Here is a 21301-nt window from a genome sequence, read left to right as displayed (position 1 = left end):
ATGAGCTTCATGTCATGAGCTGCACCTACCAGCCCTCATCTCTCTTTTCTCTGAGATACTGTTAAAATGTCTTTCATTTTTCTTAAAGCCCATAGATGAGTGAAACAATTCTGCGTCTTTCACTCTCCCTCTGACTTACTTCACTCAGCATAATAGATTCCATGTACATCCTTATATAGGAAAATTTCATGACTTCATCTCTCCTGATGGCTGCATAGTATTCCATTGTGTATATGTACCACAGTTTCTTTAGCCACTCATCTGTTGAAGGGCATCTTGGTTGTTTCCAGAATCTGGCTATTGTAAATAGTGCTACAATGAATATAGGTGTAAGGAAGGGATTTTTGTATTGTATTTTTGTGTTCCTCAGGTATATTCCTAGGAGTGGTATAGCTGGATCGTATGGAAGCTCAATTTCCAGTTTGTGAAGGAATTTCCATATCGCTTTCCATAAAGGTTGTACTAGACGGCATTCCCACAAGCAGTGAAAAAGAGCTCCTTTCTCTCCACATCCCTGCCAGCACTGCTAAACATGTCTTTTTTCAAACATTGCACATAACATTGTAGAATATAAAAATAATAAAAGCGTTATTTTTGACATAGATAATGTTGGGTAAAAGTGTTTTCTTGGAAGGACCAATAAATAAAATATATGCAATTTTGTCAATATTTTATGCAGAATAGATAGTAGCTTTTTATAGTGGTATAAACTATGTTTAATTCATGTAACTTAACAGTCATGAAGAGGGTAACTGTAATACCCACTTCTGTCGTAATATTGGAAATATCTAAAAGGGAATCCAGCTGTATTTGAAGTAGATTGAATAGTCAGACACAGGTTTTATTTCTAGTTGTGAAAGACTAAAGGATTGAAAGTTTTTCAGGACCCTGCGTAAAATGCATCATAGAGGTGTTTGGAGGAAAAAAAACTCTAAAGACAAATATGTTATATTTTGTTTACCTGAAGCATTTGTTCTAATATATTCTATGAATGCCACTATCTAATATTAATTTGTTCACTTTGTCTTCTATGTTCTTCAATTTTTCTTCTTCTAATGATGTGTTGTGTGTCTTTTGTATCACCTTCTTCTGCCTTTAAATCATTTTTATTACACCCCAAGAATTGCTGCCATCAAAATGATCAATTCTTTTTTTTTTTTTTTTTATTTTGGTTTTTGGGCCACACCCGGTAACGCTCAGGGGTTACTCCTGGCTATGTGCTCAGAAGTCGCTCCTGGCTTGGGGGATCATATGGGACACCGGGGGATCGAACCGCGGTCTGTCCAAGGCTAGCGCAGGCAAGGCAGGCACCTTACCTTTAGCGCCACCGCCCGGCCCCAAAATTATCAATTCTTTAACAAAGGCTGTATGGAATTTAAATAAAGGCTCAGTTAATTCTGTTAAATCTGTTCCCAGTATTTGCTACATATGTAATCTTAGGAAATTAATATATATTAGCTGGCTTCTTTTTGTGTATTTTTTGAGTAAGTGTAAAACTTACCTAAGATTACACAGCTAGAAATTACACAAAAATATGTGCTCACTTTGGCAGTATATATATACTAAAATTGGAATAATATATAGAAAATTAACATGACCCCTGCTCAAGGATGACAGGCAAAAATAGAATTATTGCCCATTTTATCATGTTTTAATGTCCAGAAATATGGTCTGCTATGGTATATAAATTGTGTATACTTGTATTTCAATATTATCTGTATGGGTAATTGGGCCACATTTAGCAGTAATCATGGATTATCTCTGGAAGTACTCAGGTGATCATATAAAATGTCAGGGTTTAAACTAGGTCCTAGTCCTGTGTTCAAAACACTAACTTCAACCCCCGAACTAAATCTCTGGCTGAACTAATGATAATTTTTAAAGATAATGGAATTCTGTTTGGTTTTATTTTTTCAGAGGAAACTGTGCAATTAAAATTACCAAAGATTTTAGTCTTTTAAGAATAATAAATAGATGCTCAAGAAATAATGCAGTAGCTAGGGGTCTTGCCTTGAATACAACCACGTGAGTTTGATCCCCAGCACCATATACATGGTCCCTCAAACTTGCCATAAACCATTTTTAATTTAGTGCTGTAAGTAAATCTTGAACACTGATGGATGTGGCTCCAAACAAAACAAAACAAAGTAGAAAAATAAATAGCACTTAATCCATTATTGTATGATCTATATTCTAAAATCAAAATAACTTAATTCTTTTTTGTTTGTTTTTTGGGTCACACCCAGCAGCGCTCACGGGTTACTCCTGGCTCTACACTCAGAAATCGCTCCTGGCAGGCTTGGGGTCCATATGGGATGCAGGGATTCGAACCACCATCCTTCTGTATGCAAGACAAATCCCTTACCTCCATGCTATCTCTCCAGCCCCCCAAAACTTAAATTTTTCATTTTTCTTTCTTTATATTTTCCTTTACCAGTTAGGCTTGTTCATCTTTCTCCACAATCTTCTGTGAATCTTTTGTTTCTATTAATAATTCCTAGAACTGTTAACTGGATTAACTGGAATAACTAATTTCTGACTCCCATTTTCTATTCTTTATATGTAACAGAAATATCAGAAAAGGAAACATAATGGACTTCTTTCACAACACAGAATTTCATCACTTATAATAATTTTTGTTGTTTTGCTTTTAGGGTCACACTCAGTAATGGTATGTAGTTAGTTTCTGCAGTGCTTGGCATGTCACCTCAGGGAACCATGCAATTCTGAGAACAAAATCATGATTTTCACATACAATTTCACTTTTAGCTATCAACCTGGCCTGATCCACAATAATTATTAAAATATATAAAGTGTACCTCTTTTTTTCTACCATTAGGATCTAAAGTTTGATTTAAAATTAACTGTTACCTAGCTTTGCTGTGAACCTAAGCACAGCCATGACAGGCTCAAGTTTTAAGGAACAAAGATTAGGCCAGAACAGCCTAGGGGTCCTCAAGGGGACAAGGTCACAAGCGCCCAGCCAGTGGGCGTTCAAGCCCTCCTCTACTACTTCAGCTCACACAGTCCTCAAAACCCTACAGATCAAAATATTCCACTCTAGACATCTAGCCATAAAAGAAAACACCCTAGAAAACAGCCAATCAACTTAAAGGTTAACTCTGATGGTTTGAAGGTTCTGTAACCCAATAAAAGGAACCTGAGAGCTCAGTAAGTTAAGTCATCTTTGCCTTAGAGGGCAACCCCAGCATGTTGGTATATGAACTCCCAAGTTCTATTGCAGTGCTGTTCATCTCCTGTGGTCTTTGTAGGATGGATCTCGAATCGAAGGTTAAAATTTTTAAGTTCACACTTTAACAAGAACTTGCCTGCATTATCCTATTTATTATAATTGCATCCTTGATTAATATGATTCCTTAGATAATTTTTCTGATTTCTGAATACCTGAGATAACCTTCAGAGATATTTTTAGAAAAACTTTCTAACTTTTAATAATCACAAAGACTTAGCATGCAACTGTTATATAACACTCATGGAAAATGCTGCTGATAAGCTCCAAACACAGTTTTATTTGAAAAAAAAAATTTCTTAGAGTTTTATAATCGGTGCCACCGGCATTGTGAGGAAGCACATGAATAGAACACTTACTAATCAAAAAAGATAACTATGAATAACTGTGACTTGTCTCTAAATCTCCTTAAGGTATTCCTGTTGCTTTCCTATTGTACGATTTATGTTGTTGTTGTTCTCAGTGTTCTTTCTAGTATTGTTGTAAAAAACCACCAGGTATTTATTTGTGATTATGGCTAGTTTGGACTATATGTTGCTATCTAGTCTGTAATAATGCTGGTCACAAATCCAAAGCAAATATTCCCCATCACTTAGTGTGGTCTCACTGTGTCATAATGAATGTCAAGTTCCTTTCATTTTTCCCAATACAGTTCCAAAATCTATTATTAACATATTTTGATTTGCAAGAGAATGCTATTTAATAATAACATTGAAGAAGTAAAACCCGGGGCCAGAGAGATAGCATGGAAGTAGGGCGTTTGCTTTTCATGCAGAAGGTTGGTGGTTCGAATCCCGCATCCCATATGGTCCCTGAGCCTGCCAGGAGCGATTCTGAGCATAGAGCCAGGAGTAACCCCTGAACGCTGCTTGGTGAGACCCAAAAACAAAAACCAAAAAAAAAAAAAAAAAGCAAAACCCATTTGTTTGTCCCAAAAGGTTTGAGAGCATAATATAGGGTGGTCAGAATAAAGACATGCAAGTACACATCCTGTTTTTTTCCTGATCAAAGAAAACATCAGATTAGAGACCAAAGACTGAGAAGCTGTTTAAGACAGTAATAAATTCCCATAAATATAATTATTTTAAAATTTTGAATTAAATTTAAGGATCAGAGAAATGTGGGTTTCTCAAGGCTCATCAGAGAGCTGGGTGGCTTTAAATCTTAGTGGCAACTACATTGGAGGCTGTCTGGGCATTAACTGCTCCATTTTAACTAAAGGAAGCATTATTGAAGCTGCATTATATCCTCCTTCTCATTTTCAGCTCTATTGCACCAATTATGCTGCATTGAAGCTTATAGGGGCTTACACTGAGTTTTAGATAGATGGAAGAATACAGTCTACATTCTTTGTGATAAAAATAGTCATTAATTACCGAGATTTATAAACCGCTTAAGCATCCTTCTTAATATGTCTCGTCAGGTGCTTCTCCTCTTTCTATACAGCTAATCAGCAAAAAAGAAGAAAAAATATTCAGGAATAGAAGATGATATATAAAAACACACTTTTTCTTCAAGCAAAAAGTCAAGGTTAAAAATAAATCTAAAATGCACTGAAAAATCTAAGTCCATATACATTAGTTAACAAAATACTGCTTTATTTTCTTTGGAATCAAAATTGGCCAGAGAAAAAAAATTTAAAATATTATTTCCACAGGGAAGCTAATTATCAATATAATGTTTCTTCTTGCCTTATTTAGAACAACATGTTTGAGTAGTTTGAGGCCTAACACCGAATTTACAAATCGCTCAAATGGAATTAGGTACTCATCTAATTAAAATTAAATAAGATGTCAAGGGAATTAGGCAAGTCATTCAATAGAGAGGAAACTCACCAGGAAAGGGGTCTGGTTTGAATGAGCAGCTTCAATTAACTGCTGGGATCTCAGGTTAGTCTGTTTTGGAATGGACCTCGATGTGGAACGTTTTAATTTTTAACAACCTTAGGCTTAATTGGCAAATGTATCCATATACCAAGACAATAAAAATGGTGGGAATAGTAATTGCTTGTATGATGAACTACAGCTACCTTTATTTTGGAGACAAATGCAGATAAATGGATTTTGTTTGTGAAATATCCCACAGGTTAGAAAGATAAAAAGCATGCCTATGTGAAACATAAACATGTATTGAGGGCTTGGCTCTTTAATATACATATTTCATAAGTAAAAAACTAGCTTTAAGGAACACTGTATAACCACATTTCATGCATTTCGACATGACTAATAGTTGTGAATGGAAGTACAGTTTTTCAAAGGAATGGGCATAGAAAATTGGAGTGATGGTATATCGGTTAACTTGATTGTTATAAAAGCCTTGTAGAGAGCTTTAAAAATGAACAGTGTGCAGGGGGGTGAAAGTCAACTGCAAAAAAAATTCAAGTGTGTTTCACTATATTACAACCTTGAAATTCCTTATTAAATATATAGCTTGTTTTTCTGCTATACCATTTATTTTACATAAGTGTTTGATTTGGCTACCACTTATAATATGTAACTGTAGGATACTTCAACACTACCACAGCGAATACTTGTTATAGGTTGAATATTTGGTTCAAATCTTTGGGGAAAATTCTGGGGATGGAGGGATAGTACAGTGGGTAGGGCACTTGCCTTGCATGCAACTGAACTGACTTCACTTCCTGGTAAGTCATATGCTCCCTTGAACACCTCCAGAAATGATTCCTGAGTACAGGCATAACCCATGAACATCATTGGATAAAATGTCTCCAAAAATGGAAAAGTTACATAAATATGTACATAACCATGGCTCCTTTGAGTAAGCATATACTTTCCAGTTCACTTCTTTTTTTTTTTTTTTTTTTTTTTTTTTTGCAAGTGGGGAGAAAATAGCTGCCCTTTATACACAGGGCTGAAAGTTCAACCCGATTTCTTTTACTTCAAAGTTTTACAAGATAGAGGGTTGGAGGGAGGAAAAAAGTTTTTATGAATATGTCATATCAGTATTTAAAAGTAGATTAAATGTCTATTGCTTTTTTAATAAACTACTTTAAAATTTTCTTGCAAAGGTTAATATAATGAGTATTGTATTTGTGTAAAGTAGTTTGAAACATAAATATTTACTTTATTTAATGCCAGTAATAAAGCATTGCCTTCTTAAAAAGATTTCTAAATAAACTATCATTTATTAGAAATTTTGAGAGTCAGAGAGGAATGGGAAGAAAGTATTATAAAAGCAGATGGATCAGGACAGAATTTACCAAGGCAATAGACTAATGAATTCTTTATAGGACACTCAAGGGTGAGATTTTGTCACAGATTCTGTGATGGATAATGAAAAGAAAATACACTGATAAAAAAATGTTTATGTACACATGTACAATAACTATTTTTCATTCTGGACCAGTGAGATAGCTCAAAGGACTTATGTGCTAGCTTATTACAATAGTTGCCAAATTCATTATCCAGTATGCGTTCCTCTCCCTGTCCCAAGTATAGCCTCTGGCTCCCCAGACATCATTGTGCCTGAGTACCACTTCATTGCTGTGTGTAGAATTGAACCATTGAGATTGTGCATCTTGATTGTGTATCATCAGAAGTGGCCCTAGGAGCCCTTGTTAGGAATAGCCCCCAACAAAGTTATTCTTTTTTATTTCAAAGATCTACTTTCAAGGAAAATACATGCATATTATATACACATTTAGAGATCAGAGTTATAATAGAGCAGTTAAGCACTTGACTTACACAGCATGGTTTCAATTCTTGTCTGATACAACATATGGCCTCATGAACCAGCTAGGTGTAATCTCTGAGTGAAGAGCCAGAGATAAGCCTTAAGCACCAACGTGTGTGTTATCCAATTCACCTAAAATTATGTATGTATATATATATATATATACTCATATTACATATAATTAAAATACATAAAATATATAAACACAGTCATTAATTATTAAATAAACAAAAGCATACAAAACTTTAACTCAAAGTTGAAAATTAAAAAATAAATATTTAAACATATTCTAGGACTGTTTATTTTCTGTTTGGTACATTCTGCCCAATTTGAAAGACTTTGATGGAACAAACTTTTAATAAAGAAAACAGTTTTATTTTTTATAAATTGAAAGAACATGGAAACTGAAATATAATATTGATCCTTTTTTTAGTTTTTGATTTTATCTTTTAGTCTACACAGCAGTTCTATGTAAAAGGTTATTTAGAGATCATCTCTTTTCTGATTTCCTTTCTCATTCTCCACTGCTCACACTCCTTGATATTTAACTTCTACATCTTTCCCAGAAGTTTGAGCTCTCTGCACCATGGCTTTATAGTTTGTCTCCATCCTAGCAGTGATATTTAAAGCCAAGGTCATAAAGAAAATCCTGAGCAGATTCAGGTGTAGCTGAAAACAGCTATGTGCTCATTCATGTGTATGGTATGAATTGGCCTACGTTTTTTCCAAACTAATCAAAGTGTAGAATCAAAGACCTTCTCAACCTGAAATTTCTAAAAGTTAAGGAATAAAAAAAGAACAGAAAACACTGTTTTTGTTACTCTGTTTCTATAGGTCTCTTTTGAGTGCTGTTTAGCTTATTTAGTGACTGGTTTTTGTCTGTTTTAGAATTGGAACAAGGTATTTATAATCACTACATGCTAGATAAATGTTGGCAATGTGGGACAAATTTTGTTTGGTAAACATGTGATCTTGAAAGTTCAGCAATTTATAGTACTAAAACCCAAGTCAAACTTGGTTAGAAAGAAATGTCCTTGACTGACCTCACTAAATAGACCTGATTATTGCATGGTTTGAAGCTGAAGCATTTTCATGATAAAAATGTTTTATGGGTCACACCCAACGGTGCTCAGGAGTTACTCCTGACCTTGAGCTCACAGGTCATTTCTGGCACTGCTCGGAGATCAGCCATGTTCAAAGCAAATGCCCTACCTACTGTGTTATGTCTCCTGACCCCAAGTGAAGTGCTTTATAGGTCAATTCATAAGTTGTTGGCAACTTAGAAACATTGGAAATTGAAGAAGCTCAAAAATATGAGAAGGAAATAAAAATATAGAAAAGACTCAGTTCATTTCAATCAGAGATGCAAAGCTTATATATTATATATATTTATATATACATGACCATATGCATGTCTTTTTTTGAGAAAATATCTATTCATCTCTCATTCAACGTATTCTATCATTTTTATTGTTAAGTTTTTATTGTTTTAATTGTTAAATTTGTTTTCATGTATCTTGAATATTAATCTTTTTACATGAACAGTAGGCAAATATATCCCTCCAGTCAATATATTGTCTTTTTATGTTTGTCACCCATTCTGTTTTAATATATATGTTTATTAGTTTGATGTAGTCCATTTGTTTATTTTTGCTTTCATTTGCTTGGACAATGAGTTATTTTCAGTTTCTACTTGAAAGATATTCTTTATAGGCACTATTTTTTACATTTTATTTTTGGTTTTTGGGTTACAACCAGTAGCTCTCAGGGGTTACTCCTGGCAGGTACAAAGGATCATATGAGATGCCAGGATTTGAACCACCATTCATCCTGGATTGGCTGCTTGCAAGGCAAATGCCCTACTGCTGTGCTATCTCTCTGGCCCCTATAAGTACTTCTTGATGGTCAACTATATTTTTAAAGTTTAGTTTACCCATCCTTAATGTCATGGAGATGTTAAGTAACTAAATGCAAAGTTTTCTATATAGCACTTCAGGCAAATATTTCAAGTTTTATTTTTCTGAATGGCTATAGTACTTTTATTCAAGAATAAATCTACAGAATTGAAGGCAGCTATCATAAATGGAATGCATATTGAAACAATGAGTTGGATCCCTGGCACCAACTGGTATCTCATCATTCATTCTGTCTGCACTAGCAAGTAAATCTCAAAACACCAAACCAGAAGCAGTCCATGAACTGCTATGTTTGAGTGTGGTCAAATCTAAAATAATATAAATAAAAGGATATAGCCAAAACCTATAGGTCTGGCATTTGTTGACACAAAGTAGTTCCCGAAAGTTGAATTAAGACAAATTAGAGAAAAAAGTATAAACTTTGGCAGACCATCTATGATTATTCCAACCTTAAAATGTGCTGTGTTCTTCAAAATTAGCTTTTTGGGCCCATGTTATTATCTAAGATTAATGTGAAATTACAGGTTTTTAAGAATCCCCTGTATGAAGTTGATTGTGGGTTCAATCCTAGCATTCCTTTTCTTTTTGTTAGCACTGCCAGAAATATTTCTTGCACACAAAGCCAGAAGTAAGTCTTGAACACAACCAGATATATCCTCGAAATTAGAAATAAAAATGTAAACTACATAAAATATTAATCTGAATTCTCTTTCTTCTAAGCTCAGAATCCAATAGAGTAGATTTGAATTGACAAGGAATGTAGTGTTACTACAATTATCTTACTGACACTTTCCTTGAGTTTTCTCTTATTTCTTAGTAGAAATAAGATTAGAGGTGTTTATTTTCTGAGTAGAGTATATGAATATAAATAAACCATTTTTGGTCTAAAATTGACTATCCCTCTTATCTTAGATAAAATGAATTTATCACCATACCCTGCCATCAAGGGCAGTACAAAATTTAATTGTAACAAATGAAAACCTTTTCCACAACAAGTTATTTATTTTTTTGGATTAGATTTATGAGCCACACCTAATGGTGGCTCACGGTTACTCCTGGCTCTATGCTCAGAAATTTCTGGGCCAGAGAGATAACACACCGGTAGGGTATTGTCTGGGAAGGACTTTGATCTCCGATATCCCATATGGTCCCAAGAGCCCGCCAGGAGCGATTTCTGAGTGCAGATTCAGGAGTAACCCCATGAGCATCGCCAGGCATGTCCAAAAAACAAACAAAATTAAATAAAATAAATTACTCCTGGAACTCTCTGGGGACCATATGGGATCCTAGAGATTGAACTCAGTTTGGCCATGTGCAAGGCAAATACCCTACCTACTGTGCTAGCACTCTAGCCCAACTATTTATTTATTAATCTTACCAAAAGATTAAATTTGACTTTGAACCAGATATGTGATTAGAATTTTATTTTCTGAATTTATGTATTATGTGGATATTTTAATTTCTTTTGATATCTTAAACTTTTACAAAGTTTAATCTTGCTGAAGTTCAAATAAGAACTAATATCAAGACAAAGAGGCTGCTGATGGTAATAACAAGGCTACCTGTTTGGAGAAGAGGTTCATTCTTAGTTAGAAACAATTCCAACAAGAGTCAAAAGACCATAGAGAACTATGCAAAATGGATGCTAAACAAGTGAGGCTCACCATGTGCCAAAGCTCTTGGAAAAACAAATTACTTAGTTTGTGGAATTTATACTAGAATTCATATTTCCAGGTTACCACTAAAAAATGTTCAAAGTTTTTGGTGGGAGCTAGCATTTAATTTCGTATTATATTTAAACATTTTGAGATTATTAATACATATTTGAAAAGTTATCAGCTACTGTAAAACTTGATTATTTTTGGAAGATTAGTTTTTTTGTTCATCTGATTTTTTGGGCCACACCAGTGTTCTCAGGGGTTACTTTTGGCTTTATGCTCAGAAATCACTTCTGGCTCAGGGGAGCACCTGGGGTGCAGGGGATAGAACCTGCATTCGTTCTGGTAAACTGCATGCAAACAAACATCCTACCACTGTGCTAGCTCTCTGGCCCTAAGAGAGAAAACTTTAACTTTTAAACAAAATCATCTAAAAGTATTACAACCTATTGATAAAGACTGTATACTACCACATATGCTTATTGAGTCTTAATAGATCTAAAAGGAAGGGATTTTTATTGTATTTTTTTCTTTTTTTTGATATCTTTATATAAACACCTTGATTACAAATCTGATTGTAATTGGGTTTCAGTCATGTAAAGAACACCCCATTCACCAGTACAATATTCCCATCATCAATGTCCCAAATCTACCCCCTCTCAACCCCACCCCCGACTGTACTTTAGACAGGCTTCCCTCATTCATTCAAATTGTTATGATAGTTCTCAATGTAGTCATTTCTATAACTTCACTCATCACTCTCTTTATGGTGAGCTTCATGTCGTGAGCTGGACCTTCCAGCCCTCATCTCTTTAGTTTCTGAGAATTATTGCAAAAATGTCTTTCATTTTTCTTAAAACCCATAGATGAGTGAGACTATTCTGCATCTACCTCTCTCCCTCTGGCATATTTCACTCAGCATATTATATTTCATTTACATCCATGTATAGAAAAATTTCATAACTTCTCTCTCCTGACTGCTGCATAACATTCCATTGTGTATATGTACCAGAGTTTCCTTAGCCACCCATCTATTGAAGGGCATCTTGGTTGTTTCCAGACTCTGGCTATTGTAAATAGTGCTGCAATGAATATAGGTGTGAGAAAGACAGTTTTGTATTATATTTTTGTGTTCCTAGGGTATATCCTTAGGAGTGGCATAGTTGAATCGTATAGGAGCTAAATTTCCAGTTTCTGGAATAATCTCCATATTGCTTTCCATAAAGGTTGGACTAGACGGCATTCCCACCAGCAGTGAATAAGGGTTCTTTTCTCTCTACATCCCTGCCAGCACTGCTTGTTCTCATTCTTTGTGATGTGTGCCAATTTCTGTGGCGTGAGATGATACCTCATAGTTGTTTTGATTTGCATCTCCCTGATGATTAGTGATGTGGAGCATTTTTTCATGTGCCTTTTGGCCATTTGTATTTCTATCACTCTCTTTTTTTGAATATGATTTTTTAAATTAATTATATTAGTTAAACATTGTGAATACAAGGTTGTTCATAGTATGCTTGTTTTCTTTCACAGACACAGAATTATTCATGATCAAGTTTCAATCACGCAATAAACAACCATCCACCAGTGCACATTTCCCACCAACATTGCTTGCCTCTCTCTTTCCACAATGCTTGCCTAGGGGAAAGTTTTCTTCTGTCACTTTCTCTCACTCTATCTTTATCTCTATTAATTTTTATTATGGCTGAAGTAAATTACAAATCTTTCACAGTAGTATTTAAGGTACATAGTGACAATGAATCAGGAGCATTCTCACCACCAGTGTTGTCCTCCCTCCACCCCTGTTCCCATATGCATCCCGTATCTCCCTCCTTTATGCCTCAATATACTAGTGTAACTGGTCTCCACTTGTAGAGCTTGCTGTGGATTGGGTATAGATTCTGTTGTCATTGACTTTGGGTATGATGTACAGGTCTGATCATTTTTTATTTCCACTAAATTTTTATGCAGGTGTCTAAACCTGATTTCATACATGTTTCTCCCTCAATTTATGAGGCTGAACAAGATAATTCAGGCAATGTAGTTTTGTTGGAGATATAGGAATAGAAAAAGGAAAAGAAAAAATAAAACGAAAAAATAGGTGGAATCCTTCTAGGAGTTTTAAATATCAATTTAGGAGAGGAAAGGGAAAAAAGAAGAAAAAGGCAACAAAACAAAAAAACAATAACTAACAAGAAAACAATAAAGCAATAACAAGAAAGATACAAAAACAAAAACAAACAAAAAAGTACAAACAAAAAGCAAAGCCAGCAACTATGAAAAACAAAAAACAAACAAACCCCCCAACCACGAGAAAAAAGTCAAAAAACCCCAACCAGAAACTACATTAAAAGGTTTGTGCTCCTCCTCCTCCTCCTCCTCCTCCTCTTCTTCTTCTTCTTCTTCTTCTTCTTCTTCTTCTTCTTCTTCTTCTTCTTCTTCTTCTTCTTCTTCTTCTTCTTCTTCTTCTTCTTCTTCTTTTTCTTCTTTCTTCTCTTCTCTTCTTTTTCTTCTCCTTCTCTTCCTCCTTCTCCTCCTCCTCTTCCATTTTTCTTTCTTCCTCTTTTCTTCCTCCTCCTATTCCTTCTCCTCCTTATCCTCCTCTTCTTTTTTTCCTTCTTCTTTTCTTCCTCCTCCTCCTCCTATTCCTCCTCCTTCTCCTTCTTCTTATACTTTTTTTGCAAACACATAGTACGTATTGGAGTAGTTAGAAAGGAATTCCCTTGGCCTAAGAGATTTTGGGTTTCTTCACCCTTAAAACATACTATCATGAGAACCACTACAGGCTCTGTATACAGTCTTTTTCACACCCCAAGGTCTTTTTGTGGTGCTAAGCATCTTTCCGCTCATTTGTGGATGATATAATCAGGCCTCTCTAACTCAAAATCTTGTGAGAATGAAGCCTAGGAATAGCCTTTCTTTTTAGTTCTAGAAGTTTTGTTCCATCACTGTTGTTGTAATCAGTCTTTTATAATTGGTGATCTCGGTTTTTGCCCAGATCCTAGGACAAAGCCTGGAATAGAGTTTTTACATTATGATTCCAGAAGTTCTATTCTATCACAATTGTCACAGTTATATCTTTGGGATTAAAGATGTTGGTTTTTGTACAGATCCTGGGCCAAACCTAGTCTAGGGTCTTTTTTGTTGGTCCCAGGTAAGTACTGCCCAGTCTTGGCTGTGAATTTCAGTCTTCAGTAGTTGGCAATCTTGGTTTTTGCATAGGTCAAAGGGTGTTGTGTCATCTGATTTTATCTTATAGTTAGGATGTTCTGCTCTTAGATCAAGTTATTTTTAGGATGTCATATCAGAACTGCAATAAGCTAGTGCTACTAAAAGGAAGTTTTAAAACTAATTATTCAAATCAAGTTCTGCCCCCAAAATGTACATAGCTTATTGGAGAGTGAGACAGAAAAAAATTTTAACCTTCATTATATCCAACAATGGTTAAGACAAAACATCATTTTATTGAAATACACTTTGAATGTAAGATCAAAAAATCCAAATCTCTAGCAATGCATTATCCTCTAGCACTGGCAGGAGTCATTAAAAATATGTTTTTACAGAGCTCTAGTGAAAGATGCAGCATTAACCAGGTTTTAAGCACTATTACATTAAATATTATAGATCCTATCCTCAGGAATATATATATTTCCACAAGTGACTGTTGATCTTATTATTTTGTGGGGTTTTATTGTTGTTATTTTTGTTTTTGGGTCACAACTGGCAGTGCTCAGAGATTACTCCTGGCTTTACGCTCACAAGTCACTCCTGGCAGACTCAGGGGACCACATGGGATGCCGGGATTTGAACCATCATCCTTTTACATACAAGACAAACACCCTACCTTTATACTGTCTCTTCAGCCCCTGATTTGTGATTTTATTTTATTTTTTTTATTTTATTTTTATTTTTTTTTTTGTGGTTTTTGGGTCACACCCGGCAGTGCTCAGGGGCCACTCCTGGCTCCATGCTCAGAAATTGCTCCCGGCAGGCACGGGGGACCATATGGGACGCAGGGATTCGAACCGATGACCTTCTGCATGAAAGGCAAACGCCTTACCTCCATGCTATCTCTCCGGCCCCGTGATTTTATTTTTTAAACCAAGTGTCTATCATATGAGTTGGTTCCAGGGAAACAATGCCCAAAATATTGTATTTTCTGCCCTCATGTATCTTATTTTATTGTTGGGAAAGGGAAAAGAAGTCTCATAATACAATTTTAACTAGTATAAATGATGTCACAGGAAGTTTATGGCTCTGAGAGAACATTAAAATAATTTATTAAATATTAATAATTAATATAATTATTATATTATATATTATATATTTATATTTATATTATATATAATTAATATAATAATTAATGTAAATATTAATAATTATTAAAATAATTTAACTTAGTTGAAAAGGACAGATGTTCCTGGTGATAATTAAACTGATAGATGAAGATGTTTAATATTTAATTAGAAAATATGAGGAAAAGATGATCAGACATAATGTTTGAATGCAAGTACATAGTTCCATAATAGGAAGAAGCAGAGATCTTTTCTGCAGTTGAAAATAGTGTGAACAGTGAACAAATGTTAGAGGAAGAAAGTTCCTGTGTGAAAGGTTCAGAGTGCTTGTCTTAGGGCATATTAAATATTTTGTCCTTACTTGTAGGAGCTCTGGAAAATGACTTAGATCTTTAGAACAGAATGTTAATTTAAAATTTTATTTCATCAAGATTGCACTGGTAGCTATGTGTGGAAAATAGATAGGAAAATACACATAGATATGTATAGTGTTTTCAGGCCAAAGTTGAAGTTACTCAGAAGAGAAATTTCAATCATCCACATCAATGGGGTGGAGAAAGAGTCCCGTATACATATCTGAGATATATTTAGAGGGCACAGTTATTATTTATTGACCTGGCCACTGGTAAAACATTTAGAAAGGATTGTTAATTATAGTGTTAAAATTTTTAATTTTATAAATATGTGTAATTTTACTCCTTTTTAATCGATTTAATTAAGGAAAATTCTTCATTTTGCTATAGTAAAATATAAAGCATATTAAAGTATATGTCCATAACTCAAAATATAATAGAAGTGTTAGATATTTACACTGAGATATTTCACATATACATGTGTGACTACTTGTGCACACACAAATACTAGGGGAGTGTAAGTATATTGGCATATTTTAGGCTAGCATATCATTTCATAAAAATGTTCACATCAGAGCCAGCCCCTTTTGAATTGCTGTATGCGATTTTCGACTTTTGTTTGAAAGAAACAAAAACATCACTAGCCTAAGTGAAACAGAATGAAAGTAGTTGCAAAAATATAAGGGAGCATTAAATTCATTGGTTACTGAAGATGTGCAGAGGACATGATTTAGTATTCTCAAAAGCTAAAAAAACAAGAAATACAAGGTTCTAAGAAGAGTAACTATATGGGTATAGCATTTAGAACAAAATCAATTTCTGTTGTTTCTGTTTTCTTTATCCCACCGCTCAAGAGAAAGAATTTAGTAGGATATAATGCATGTCCTCTATGGACAATAGGCAGAGAAGCTCAGGAAGCTGGAATGATAGTACAGCAAGTAAGGGACTTACCCTGCATGCAGCCTATGCAGGTTCAGTTCTTAGAACTCTAAATAATCTCCTTAGCACTGTTAGAAGTAGTTCAAAGAGCAGACCTAGGAGTAAGCCCTGAGCATTTCTAGGTATGCCCCCCAACATAAAAAATAAATTAATACAGAGAAACTACCACTGAAAAGGTGTCTCCTCAAAAGTATATAAATTTTGACAAGAAAAGATCATTAAAATCTGAAAACAAAACAAAACAAATCTCTGCTAGTCCTTGGAAGGGTACTACTTTCTCTTTTTTAAGGCAAATGTAGAAATGCAGTCAGTCACCATTTAAAATATTTGCTCATAGCTTAGTTAGTAATGATTATAATAGTGAATAATTACTTCAACTTGCCCCTCTTTAGTCTTTATTTATTCTAGGTTTGATTAGGTAGACAGATTTCCTCCTGTTTTTTTTTTATTTCAACTAAATACATTATAGTGGAGGCATGTATTGCTTTAGTTGATTGAGACATTGTATAGAAAGAGCTTTCCTTTTAGTACACAAATATAATGGAGTTATGAATTCAAATTGGTGTATTTTATTTTGAGGGTTTCTTTTTGTTTGTGGCCAAACATAGCAGTGCTCAATTTCTGTCCTGACTCTTGGCAGGCACAGGTAATAAATAATAAGAGTGTGTAGGGGATCAAACCCAGGTTGGCCACTTGCAAGAAAATACCTTATACACTGTGCTATCACTCTGGCCTCCTGAACCAAATTTTGCCAACTTATTTTCACACATTTTTATTATAAATAAAATTTATTGTAACTAAAATTTAATTCTGAAAAAATTGGATCATGATTCAGTGACAAAAGTATGTTTTTTATATACTGCAATTTTCTCTACACAAAAATTATTTTCCTATGCTTTGGTTCTCAATTCTATATAGTTTTAGAGGAAATGTTTTTTTAAATGTTGATTCACATGTTTACAATACTTGTATATCTTTTACAAAGACAATTTAATATATTCACCAGAACATACACAGTTGCATATAAAATAAATGTAAGAGATTTGTTTGTGCCCATCATTCTCTGTCAATAATATTCTCCTCCTCAATCTTCTCAGGAAAATATATCTCTCTTGCTGAACACAATTTTGGTTCCCAACTGTGTTAAGTAATTTATCTCTAGTTGTTGTCCCAAATCCTGCATCAAATTACCTAAGTTGTCAGTCAGGTTTCCACATATTGATTCAGCAATTTCAGTCTGTGTCCTGCCCAACTCCAGCAGAGTGTTGATTGCTTTACTCCAAAATCCTTTGAAAAGTTAAATTGTTAACAATACAAATTCATTGGAAATTGGGATAACTCTTCACCTTAGCCTCAATCTCTTCACCTTCAGCCCTGAGCACTTCTGGGTAGCAGGGCGGGAATTGTTAAGAAAAATGCTACTGCAGTTACTGTCAGATGCCAAAAGAGTAGTTATTTGTCTATTTGTACTCTGGTTGTGGTGTAGTGGACAGTCAGACATTTACCTTCTTCCAAAAGCAAACATCTACAGATTAAGAGAGTCAATTCAAAATGATCTACATTCCAAGGGCCCTGATTATTCTTGGACAAATAATCAGAAAGTCACTAAAACAAATGAACTCCATAACAACAGAGACATTTGTATTTTTACCACAATATTTGCTGAATGAGATTTTTGATTTAAAGAAAAAATACTTTAATATAATATCAGTAAGAAACTTTGTCCTGTGGCTAATTTTCATAACAGCTAATGAAAACCATATCTGATTACAAATACCATACTTTTATAGGAAGGCACTAAAGGCTTAAAGTAGCCTTGAGTGCTTTTTACTTAATGTTCAATTTGTACCTAATATACTTTAGGAGTTAAGTACTAGTATTTAATCTGTTAAGAGATTATAAGTTAACTTGGGTATTTAACAATGAGCTGTTTTGAAGAGTATTACTGTGAGCAGGTGTTTAACAAAGTGGTTCATAATTTAAAGTGCTTGATTGAAAAATATAAATCCTTTTCAATTACATTTGTGTGTTAAAGTATTTGATTTAAAACTCTTTACGGAAAAAAATAGCCCAGTAGGGCAAAGTAATACATTTGCTTTACACTTTGTCACATAATGACACTGAGTTTTGAATTTAAAATAGTGCCAATGATAGAGAGAGAAACATAATGCATGTCTTGAAGACAGGCAGAGGGTCTGGGAGGAGGTAGATTGGGGACATTGGTGCTGGGAAAGCTGTCCAAGTGAAATGGGTTGTGCATTTTATGGCTGAACCCGATTATGAACATGTTTGTGAACATGATTATGAACATGGTGCTTAAATAAATTATTCTTAACAAATAAAAATAGTGCTTTGAGTCTTTTTATTATGGCTTATAATATATCTTTAAAATATTTTTCCATTGTATCTTTATTTTTCCATCATCTTCTTCTAAATATTCTTAAAGTTACCTTTATAGGTATAGACTTAGCCTATCATTTTATTTCTCACTGCAATTTATTTATTTATGTATCACAACATTACAAAAATTAATGTCAAGACAATAATGACATCCATACTGCAAAATTTAATTGCCACTGATTGAGGGTCAGATAAAAGTGATTCTTTTTTTCAACTTTTATTGGGGCTCAGGGAGAGTGTAACCACACCAGGTAGTTCTCAAGAATGAATCCATATTCTGTGCTTAGAGGTCATTCCAGAATATGCTGAAAGGACAATAGTCAGCACCGGGGATCAAACTATGGTCAGCCACATGGAGTCAAACACCTGTAATATTTCTCAAGCTACAGATCTTCTCCTCCTTCTAGTTATATTTTTGTCTACTTGGATTAAACATGACAAGCTTCTCGGTTATACTTTTCCTCATTGTTGTTTCATTCTTAGATCCTCTTCATCAGTCTGATCTTTTAATAATCAAATTCCTAAATTCCACTTTTCTACACTCAATTGCTTTAGAATATTGCCAAATTTCATGACTTTCTTTAACTTAAAAAAAGATAGTGGTCAGAGATAGCATGGAGGTAGGGTGTTTGCCTTGCATGCAAAAGAACGATGGCTCGAATCCCAGCATCCCATATGGTGGTTCCGTGAGCCTGCCAGGAGTGATTTCTGAGCTCAGAGACAGGAGTAATCCCTGAGTGCTGCCAGGTGTGACTCAACCTCCCCCAACCTTCCCCAAAAGATAGAGTGAATAGATTTGAAATAATAGTTAATATATCATTAAATTTTGAACATATACTGTATCTCAACTTACATATATATTAGACATTATTTAATATTTCTTTCTTGTTCAATGTTTTTAGTTCTAATATTGATAAGCAAAAATCAACATGGTAGCAAAGTAAGAAACTGACCTTATTGTAGAACTGCTTTTGCTTTAAATCTAGTTTCCAAGAATCTCTCTTTGTGGTAAAATGTTTATTGTCAACTTTATATTTACTTAGTATAACTCCTGGCACCAGAAAACTGATATATCTATTTTTATATATGTATATATACACATATATTGCCAATTTTCAGACTAAGAATGAACAGTTTTAAGACCAAACCAAAGATAAGGATAATTGAAATTGACACATAGAAGATAATAATTTTGTTTGGCATTTAAAAAAGTGGAGAGAAGACAAATATCTTTTAGAAGTGAAACAACTCAATTATTTCTTTTTTTTATTTAATATAAATTTTTATTTTGATCATAGTGGCTTACATATTGTTGACAATAAAATTTTAGGTACATATTTACATAAAATCAGGGGGGATTCCCATCGCCAAATTGTCCTCCCTACACCTCCGTTTCTGTCCTACCTCCCTTTTCCTTTTCCCTCACCCCAGGGCGGCTAGAATATGTGGTCCCCTCTGTATCTAACCCACTACTTAGTAGTCTAATCAAATATTTTTTATAATCTGTTGTCAAAAAATTAAACAAAACAAAAAACTTATAATTGCATTTTAATGGCTTACTATATTGTTCTCTTTGAACTGTTGGAGTTGCACTTTATCTTACAAAGCAATTGTAGGAAGAAATTGTGACTCATTAGACATATATATATATAACTATGTATATATAGAAGGACATGTATATATGTATTTCTCAAAGTCTGACATTTGTGAATATAAAGGTGAAGATTATAGCTTAAGTAGAGAAAGTTTAATAGGGCAAATATTTGACCAAAGAAGGAAAAAATTAAGAACAATTTATTGGAGACCATTAATTATTAGATTGAATTTTCTAAGCTCTATCTTTAACTCTTATTTATTGACAGGTTGTAAATTTCCTTTGGGGGGAAAAACTTACTTTGGTTAAAGTTTTCTCTTATTGAGACAGATCTTTAAGAGGATGACAGCAGATGGATATTTTCTGAGCATGTTTTTATATTGAGTGTTCCTTAAAAGGTATCTAGTTGTTTATTGCAAATCAGCCCTTGAAGAGGCTGGAAGGTGATGGAATGGAGGATGAGGTCTTTCTCCTCCAGCGCGGACCACTCGTCTGCCACCCTGTTCAGCCAGTGGGTCTGAGGGTTCAGGATAGTGGAGGGTAGAAAATTCACAGTCAGGCTTCAGGATTCAGGAGTTATCAGCTAATTCAGTTGATAAGGCTGAAAAATCCGCCCCAGAATGACCCTCAGCCTTCCTCAGACCCTTGCTTTTATACACAAGAGTCAGGTACCACCCTAGGGTGGGAGCAGAATACAAAGTAAGGAATAATCCAATATACTATCATCAGGTCACACCCTAGGGTTGGGCACAATTATTGATTAGGTTAGGATCAGTAACCTAACAGTAATTTACATACATATTTACCCCAATCTACCCTCTACTTCATAAATAGTCATTTATTAGTGTATATATATTACATGTATATATAACAGTGGAAGGTTTTTCTCATGAGAGCTTTGTTCACAATAAAGTGGCTTTGTTTATGATTTAATATTTTAACTTGGTATTAGTTAGACATTTAACCACTTTTTTTAGTGTCTAGAATTTTTTAATGTCAAGTTATAAAACTAATAATAGCTGGTTTATAGGCAAACAAATAGGTCTCTGGCTTCTATATTTGCCTTTCAATTGCCTGTTAGCATCTGTTACTTGGTTTTCTTTCTAAATGTAATAGGGGAACTTTGCCAGAAGCTCTTTATCTCACTACCCGCATGCTTAATAATTTCTTTATGAATTGAAATTCCAGATTTTTATCTGTGCTGAT

General features: G+C 34.3%; 1 non-coding gene across 1 annotated transcript; it reads left to right on the top strand.

The window, feature by feature from the left end:
- The first annotated feature begins 1536 nt into the window (after positions 1-1536).
- On the top strand, positions 1537-1644 carry LOC126026898 (U6 spliceosomal RNA). The gene has a single exon (XR_007502093.1). It is a non-coding gene; the product is annotated as a U6 spliceosomal RNA (small nuclear RNA).
- Positions 1645-21301: the final 19657 nt, after the last annotated feature.

Source organism: Suncus etruscus, chromosome 13, assembly GCF_024139225.1.
Source record: "Suncus etruscus isolate mSunEtr1 chromosome 13, mSunEtr1.pri.cur, whole genome shotgun sequence".
Lineage (NCBI taxonomy): Eukaryota > Metazoa > Chordata > Mammalia > Eulipotyphla > Soricidae > Suncus > Suncus etruscus.
The sequence above is the reverse complement of the archived record's forward strand: the minus strand, read 5'-3'. Positions and strand labels throughout refer to the sequence as shown.